At 47.8% G+C, this 8,441-nt stretch overlaps 1 protein-coding gene across 2 annotated transcripts in view; it reads right to left on the minus strand.

Annotated features, from left to right (window-relative positions):
- The window catches only part of RNF216 (ring finger protein 216), a 165,391-nt gene extending 157,165 nt beyond the window's left edge, over positions 1-8,226 (minus strand). The window contains exon 1 of one of the 2 annotated variants that reach the window (XM_054496092.2): positions 8,046-8,226. The gene's annotated coding sequence lies outside the window, so the exon portion shown is untranslated. The remainder of the gene's footprint in view (positions 1-8,045) is intronic. The other variant, XM_054496087.2, reaches the window with a different exon arrangement.
- Between the last annotated feature and the right edge of the window lie 215 nt (positions 8,227-8,441).

Raw genomic sequence — 8,441 nt, forward strand, 5'->3', positions numbered from 1 at the left:
TTTTGAACACTATTTTCAAGCCAAATTTTGAGACAGAGTCTTGCTTGGTCACCCAGGCTGGAGTGCAGTAGCATGATCTCAGCTCACTGCAACCTCCGTCTCCCAGGTTCAAGCGATTCTCCTGCCTCAGCCTCCCTGGGTAGCTGGGACAACACATGCGTGCCACCATGCTGGTTAATTTTTGTATTTTTAGTAGAGAAGTGGTTTTGTCATGTTGGTCAGGCTGATCTTGAACTCCTGACTTCAGGTGATCTGCCTGCCTCAGCCTCCCAAAGTCCTGGGATAACAGGCGTGGAGTCACCGTGCCTGGCCCCAAGCCAAATTTCTTATTTTTTCTTTGACCACAACTGGCTTCCTTCAATTTTACACTGAAAATCAAAGGGAGATTTGAGTCATTTTACAGCTAATTTAGTTGAAATGTCAGGCTTGTAGTTAAGCAGATTGCTAGTAACGGTTTAAAAAATTCCTCATGAGTGGCACACCAGTGGCCCCAACCTGTGAGAAGAAAAGAATTCTGATGATGGAATTTCTACTCTTAACTAAATGTAAGTCTCTGTATCAGGTCATTTAACTCTCTGACACCCAGTCTCTTAATCTGGGCTTCGGATAATACTGCCTATGTTTAAATCTTGGTTTCACCATTTAGTCAATCGGTGGCTCCAGATAAATTGTTCAATCTCCTAGGCCAATTTCCTCATTTGTAAAATGAGAATACAGTTGTTTTAAAATTAGTTGCGGGTAGGTAGAGTGGCAAGTGCCCAAGTCCCAGCTTTACTGTGGATGCTGAGGCAAGAGGACCCTTTGAGCCCAGGAGTTCAATGCTGCAAGTAAGCTATGATAGCACCACTGCACTCCAGCATAGGCGGCAGAGGGAGAACCTACCTCCAAAAAAATTCATTAATTTTAAAAAATAAAAACTTTTTAAAAACTAAATCAGTTGAATTACATAAAGTTTTAGCACAGTGCCTGACATATACTGTGACATGATGCTATTTTTATTAACTGTTACCTGCGAAACAGAAAAATGAAAATAGCTATTCTTACATTATAACGCTATGTTGAAAAATAAGAGAAGCCACTTTGTGTATGGTAAATACCATCAAAATAAGAGCATTGTAATCACAAGTACACACGAAATGCAGTGCTTATTAATAAAATACAGTTCAAGGGGGGAAAAATCTTTATTTTCCCATTCCAAGTTACTTTTTTTTTTTTTGAGATGAAGTTTTGCTCTTGTTGCCCAGGCTGGAGTGCAATGGTGGCAATCTCAGTTCACTGCAACTTCCCCGTCCAGGGTTCAAGTGATTCTCCTGTCTCAGCCTCCCAAGTTACAGGCATGTTGCCACCATGCCCAGCTAATTTTATATTTTTAGTAGAGATGGGGTTTCACCATCTTAGGCTGGTCTTGAACTCCCGACCTCAGGTGATCCACCCCCCTGACACTCACCAAAGTGGTGAGATTACAGGCGTAAGTCACCGTGCCTGGCCTCTTATTTATAGTTGTATTTCCAATGCCTAGCACAGTTGTTGAATGAGTGGCTCCAAAAACTTCTTCCTCTGTCAAAGACTGGAGCTGTTATTCATCATGGCCATAGAACCAGAGTCAGGAAACATGGCCTAGGCAAAAACAATTAGGATTTTCTTCAGTTATCAAGCATTGCCCATTACAGAAAATATGGGAAACAAAGGAAGTCAGGAAGAAAAGAGAATCACTCACGGTTCTCTCACCCAATTTTCTGGTTTTCAAAATCTGACCTTCACTTCCTCGTGACCAGAATGCTTGAGTCTGTCTTCTACAAATCATTTTTTTCTCCTTGTTCTATTCATGCTGCTTCTCCATTTTTCCTTATGTATATGCTCCTAAACTACTACTGCATGATCCTGGGGCTCTGTAGGGCCCCTGGCTCTCCAGAATACTTTCTGTAAATATGCCTGCCACTTCTGCAACAGATTTGGGGGTCATTATAGACTTTCAAATTTAATGCGTTAATCCCTTTGACTTCCCAGCAAAAAGTGGACAAAGCAGGCCAGGCGCAGTGGCTCACACCTGTAATCCCAAAACTTTGAGAGGCCGAAGTGGGTGGATTATTTGAGGTCAGGAGTTCAAGACCAGCTTGGCCAACATGGTAAAACCCATCTCTACTAAAAATACAAAAACTAGCCAATTGTGGTTGCGGGCGCCTGTAGTCCCAGCTACTTGGGAGGCTGAAGCAGGAGAAATGCTTGAACCCAGGATGCAGAGCTTCCAGTGAGCCTAGAATGCGCCACTGCACTCCTACCTGGGTGACAGAGTGAGACTCCATCTCAAAAAAAAAAAAGAAAAAAGAAAAAAGAAAAAGTGGGCAAAGCAGAGCTAGGCACAGGCTGGAAGAAGATGACATGCCCATGTCACACCAGGCCTCCACAATACCTCTTCCTAGCATATTTTTAAAAATGTCTATAAACGACTGTTTTTCATTCAAATACCAGTTGCTCATCCTAACCATTCTTTGGATATCCATCCTTTTGTAAGTCTGTACTAACATAATCAATATTAAATCAATACAGAAAAAGTTTACCGTCAGCTCTCCATATCCATATGTGAAAGCTGTGGATACGGACAGCTGACTGTACTACAGCATTTTATATAACAAGAATTGGTTATGCATCATCGGGAATACATCAAAAGAAACTCTCACATGGATTTTGTCTCAAAGAACTCAGAGTCCCATCAATCAGAGAATAAAGTCACTAGTGCAATAAAGAGACTATAGCTGGGCACGGTGGCTCAAGCCCGTAATCCCAGCACTTTGGGAGGCCAAGGCCGGCGGATCATGAGGTCAGGAGATGGAGACCATCCTGACTAACACGGTGAAACCCCGTCCCTACTAAAAAAAAATACAAAAAAAATTAGCCGGGCGTGGTGGCGGGCGCTTGTAGTCCTAGCTACTCAGGAGGCTGAGGCAGGAGAATGGCGATAACTCGGGAGGTGGAGCTTGCAGTGAGCCGAGATCGCGCCACTGGACTACAGCCTGGGTGACAGAGCAAGACTCTGTCTCAAAAAAAAAAAAAAAAAGAGACTATAGGGGAAGGGCAGGTAGTCAGGGAAGGTTTCGCAGGAATAGCCATATCAAGCTAAAGTGAGAGCCGTGTCAGATCTGGGTTTATCCTTTAAAAGCACAGCAGCCCCTGACTCTACTAAAAAAATACAAAAATTAGCTGGGTGTGGTGGCACGTGCCTGTAATCCCAGTTACTCTGGAGGCTGAGGCACAAGAATGGCTTGAACCCGGGAGGCGGAGGTTGCAGTGAGCTGATATTGTGCCACTGCACTCCAGCCTGTGTGACAGAGTGAGACTCTGTCAAAAAAAAATAGAGAGAGAGAGAAAGAAAGAGAGAAAGAGAGAAAAAGAAAGAAAGGAAGAAGAAAAGAAAGAAAGAAAGAAAGAAAAAGAGAGAGCGAGCGAGCACAACAGCTTTCATTTAGGGCTCCTGGGCCGACAGTCATCAGGTGAAGTCTGAATACCCTGCTGAGAGATCACACAGGAAGACCTGACACTACACGTGGAGGGAAAGAGCCAGTGGAGCCCGGCCTTCCAGTAGTCTTTGACAAGGCATGTGAACGAAGAAGCCATTGTGGAAGCGGATGCTCCAGCACTGGCCACCTCTGCTAACAACATGTGGACCAGAGAAAAATGGCCCAGGTGAGCACTTCTCAATTCTCCTGACTCATAAAACTGTCAACAAACAAAATTACTCTATGAAGCCAGTAAGTATTGGGGTGGTTTGTTATACATCAACAGATAACTGAAACAGAGCTCAGATTTTATTTTCTAGCCAATGGGAAGCAATGCAATGACAGCTGTGCTTCAGAAAAATCAACCTGGCTGCGATGTATAAGATGGCCTGTAGGAGACAACCAGTGCCAGGAAACCCAGGAAACAAGAGCCAACAGTACCTAGGGGGAGGAGAAGAATACAAGACACTGACTGCAGAGTTAGAGTCGATGGGATCTGTGTATATCACTGGCCATCAGGGCAAGAAGAAAGGAATCAAAGTTGACCTAGACGCTGAGATCAGGTGACCACAGGATGGTGATGCTATTAAGAACAAAGCAGATGATGAGTTCAGAGAAAGAAAATGAAAATTGTGTTAACTTTAATATGTGGACAAAATAACTATGGAAAAATAACATCCATCATTATGGATATAAATATGCAAACAATTAGTCTAGAGTTTAACAGCTTTAAGAATCCTATTATTGGTGTATTTTTACAATAGGAAAGGTTTTAAATCAAAAATTAAACTCAAAATCTTCAGTGGGCGGGCTAAATAGTTTAACATAAAACATCAAGATTTTCTTCAACTGTCCAATGAAAATTGGTTTAGAAACTAGGACAGATAAGTAAGTACATCCTCATGTGTGGAGGGTAAAATCAATGTTTTCAACGATCTTTTTAGAACTGAAATCTTCTGTGACCAAAGGACATGCTTCTACTTCTAGCCCAAGTACTGCTTTGCAGGCTCCATCCCTTGACATATTTTCATACGGCACTGAGTTATTTCTTTTAAACCACAAATCTCACCATGGTGGAACCAAAATCCTTACCATGGCCTACAAAACGCTACCATCACCTGACCTTGCTGACACAGCGGGCCTTACCTCGTACCTTTTCCCCCCGCATTCACCATTCAGTAGTAACGATGGTTCAGTTCCATGACTTGCTCCTTCCTGCCACTGCAGGTTCTTCCCCAGCTGAACTACTCTTCTTCACTGCCTCTTGGACCAAATTAACTCTATTCATTGTTCGGTTCTTTGCTTTCTCCTCAGAGAAAAATTGTTCCTGATTATCCCCTAGATGTTCCTCCCTGGTTCAATCACACAACATACCTCATTTCTTCAAAGTACTTACAACAATAATTTAATATACTTATTTAGGAAACTACGTGTAATTTTGGTTTCCTCTGCTAAAACTTAAGTTCCAAGAAGGCAGAACCAAAGTGTCACTTGATCCGAAAGCCCCAGGACATAGCATCCTGGATGGCACATAGTAGGTGATCTTCAATAGTAGATGTACTTTCAGAATAAATAGCACTCACTAATTATAGCAGGATAATTAGTGGCATGAACTCTGGGCCCAAACTGAGTTCAAGTTCCACGTTGACCCTTGCAAGTTTTGGGACTAGATATTTTTCAGCACCTCAGTTTCTTTTTTTAAAATTATTTTTGAGATGGAGTCTCGCTTTGTCACCCAGGCTGGAGTGCAGTGGCACAATCTCGGATCACTGCAACCTTCGCCTCCCGGGTTCATGCGATTCTCCTGCCTCAGCCTCCCGAGTAGCTGGGATTACAGGCGCACGCCACCACGCCTGGCTAATTTTTGTATTTTTAGTAGAGACAGGGTTTCAGCATGTTGGCCAGGCTGGTCTCCAGCTCCTGACCTCAGGTGATCTGCCCGCCTCGGCCTCCCAAAGTGCTGGGATTACAGGAGTGAGCCACACCATGCCCGGCTATGTTCTATTATCTTTAACAATAATGCAAATATAATGATGACATCAAGTATGAGAATGAATTATGTCTCTAAAGAGCTAGAATATAGTAATGCTTAGAATTTTGTAAACACATTAAATAGTAGCTCATAGTAGAGTCAGCAAATACCAGCTCTCTCAACTATCCTATTCATTAACTTTGAATCTGCCTCACTCATACCTAACCCTTCTCTATCAGATTTCTCCACAGGGGCTTCAGGAGTTCTCTTTTATTAGCTGCTGCTACTCTAATCAGGGTAAAAATCTAAAGCCTCGAATGAGGTTTGCCAGGGGGTCCAAAATCTGGCCCAGACTCTCCAGGCATTTCCTCAAATCCACCACTACTCCCCACACTCCAGGCGCAATAAATTATTAAATACAAAACCAAGGCAACGCCAGGCCATTTATTAGCCTTCTCCCTTAAAGCAAGCAGACTAAATTGAGATGTTTCATAGAATCTTTCCGCTTCTCTCTCCCTTCTCAGCGCGTAAAGAATGTTCCGGCAGAGCGCGGTGGCTAAAGCCTGTAATTCTTGCGCTTTGGGAGGCTGAGGGTCACTTAAACCCAGGAGTTGGGCAGCACAGCTAGACTCTTGTCTCTTAAATTAAAAAAAAAAAAAAAAAAAAAAAAAAAAAGGTTAGCCGAGCGTGGTGGCACGCGCCTGTAATTCCAGCTACTCGGGAGGCTGAGGCAGGAGAATCACTTGAACCTGGCAGGTGGAGGTTGCAGTGGGCAGAGATGGCACCACTGCACTTTAGCCTGGGCAACAGAGCCAGACTCCGTCTCAAAAAAAAAAAAAAAAAAAAAAAAAAAGGCTCAATCAATGGGCTGGGGTGGGTGGGGCAGAGAGGAGCTGACGGGACATACTACATTTAAACGCACTGCTTCCGAGGGACGCGGATATGCTCTGGTCCCCCCCCTACATCCCATTCAGTAAACAAAGGTGATATATATTAGTGTGCCTATTACCCACCGAAACATACAGCAGCACAAACCCATTTTTGTAAGACCCTGTGCCTGACTATTGCAGGAAGCTGGAGGACAAACAACAGCTGGAGAATAGATGAGCTGATGTTTGGCTCCTAACCTCTAAAACAATGCCAACCCAGCCCCTTCCAGGAGTAACAGCTTGAAAACAATACATGGCATTTAGATAGTTTTTAACATTCCTGGCAATCCCGTTATTAATTCATGGGTCTTCCTCATAAGGGAAGAAACCCCATTTTTGAGGTGAGGCACAGGCCCACCAGGGCAAAATCACCTGGCCAAGCTGGAGCCAGGTGTGTGCGAGGGCCGCTGTGAGGCCCTCTGCTCTGCTCACCCTCTACGTCACAGTGCTTCTTCTGTAGGGGAACGTGTGGGTTTTCAGCCAGGGCGCTTCTTACTGAAGGGCCCAAGGGCCCGGGAGAACATATCTGAAACGTCTTTTGAAAAGACTGTGTAGCACTTTGGGAGGCCGAGGCGGAGGGATTACCTGAGGCCAGAAGTTAGAGACCAGCCTGGCCAACACGGAGAAACCCCGTCTCTACTAAAAATACAAAAATTAGCCGGACGTGGTGGCAAACGCCTGTAATCCCAGCTGAGGCAATCCCTGTGAGGCTGAGGCAGGAGAATCGCTTGAACCTGGGAGGCGGAGGTTGCAGTGAGCAGAGATCGCGCCACTGCACTCCAGCCTGGGCAACAGAGCGAGACTCCATCTCAAAAAAAAGGAAAAAGAAGAAAAAGAAAAAGAAAAAAGAACGTTCTCTTTGCACAATCAAAGTACCTAGGACAACTGCTACCCAGGCCCTTAGGGATTCACAGAGCCCTGGCGGATTTGTCAGAAATTTCTGTAACCCGCACGCCGCGCACGCTCCAGGGTTGGTTGCAAGTGGCCCAGAGTCTTGGATCCCTGGTCCCGTTCCACTGGGAGCAGAGCCACCTCGACGCGGGGACAGCGGCCTCGCTCCCTGCCCAGCGCCCGGACACCCGAGCCGGGCCAGCCCCCAGCGCCCCGCAGAAGGGTTTGACGCACTTGCTGCGCCCTCGCGAGTGCCGGGTGACAGTCGCCAACTTTCGCGGAACAACAGGCGCTCCAGATGTGAGAGGAGAGGAGAGAAAACGCCCCCCGCCTGGGCTGCGGTTCACAGGCACGGGCCGCCCCCCGCCGCTCCTCCAGGCCGCGCTCGGGTGCACGGACACCGCCTCCGCGGCGGCCTCGGGCCCGGGGGAGGGAAGCGCGGTCTCCCGGGCTGTCGCTCTCGCGCAGCAGACCCGAGGGGCCGGCCCGCGAAACTTCGCGAAGTGGCAGGAGGGGGCCGCCCGGCCGCTCAGCGCCTTTGTCGCTCCCGCCTCGCCACCGCAGCGGGCTCGAGACGCCCAGCCCAGCCCCTTGGCCCGATCCCGCCCGGGCCTCGGCCCGCGCCCCTCAGCTCCGCGGCCCTCACGGCCCGCGCCCCCGCCCCCACCCCCGGAGCTCCACAGAGGCGTCCCTCAGAGAGGCCGCCTCGCCTCACAGACCCGCCCAGAAGCTCGAGCGCGCCCCGCAGCCGACACTCACTCGCCACTCAAGTCGCCGGCTAGCCAGGCGGGTTCGGCGGCCTTCGCTACCGCGCCGCTTACTCCTCAGAAGCCGCAGCTGCGAGCTCCGTGGCAGCCGCTGCACTCCTTCCGGCCCTGCCGCGGCGTCACCTCGCGCCTGCGCACAGCGCCCCCTCCCGACTAAGGACAGGAAGAACCATAGAGGCACTCCGGGTGCTGCGGAGGAGGGACCCGGGGGCTCACCATAGAGAGGGCCGCCTAGCCGCGCCTGCATCCGGGCTCTCTGCCTGTGGAGACTTGACTCCCCCACGAGGCGGGAGGATGAAAGGATCGGAGACCCCCATATCCGACCCCACAAGGAGCCACTATCTCCCCAGAGCTGAAAAGGGTATGGGGCAGGTGGTTGTGGATGTTT

This window comes from Pongo pygmaeus, chromosome 6 (assembly GCF_028885625.2).
Source record: "Pongo pygmaeus isolate AG05252 chromosome 6, NHGRI_mPonPyg2-v2.0_pri, whole genome shotgun sequence".
Classification (NCBI taxonomy): domain Eukaryota; kingdom Metazoa; phylum Chordata; class Mammalia; order Primates; family Hominidae; genus Pongo; species Pongo pygmaeus.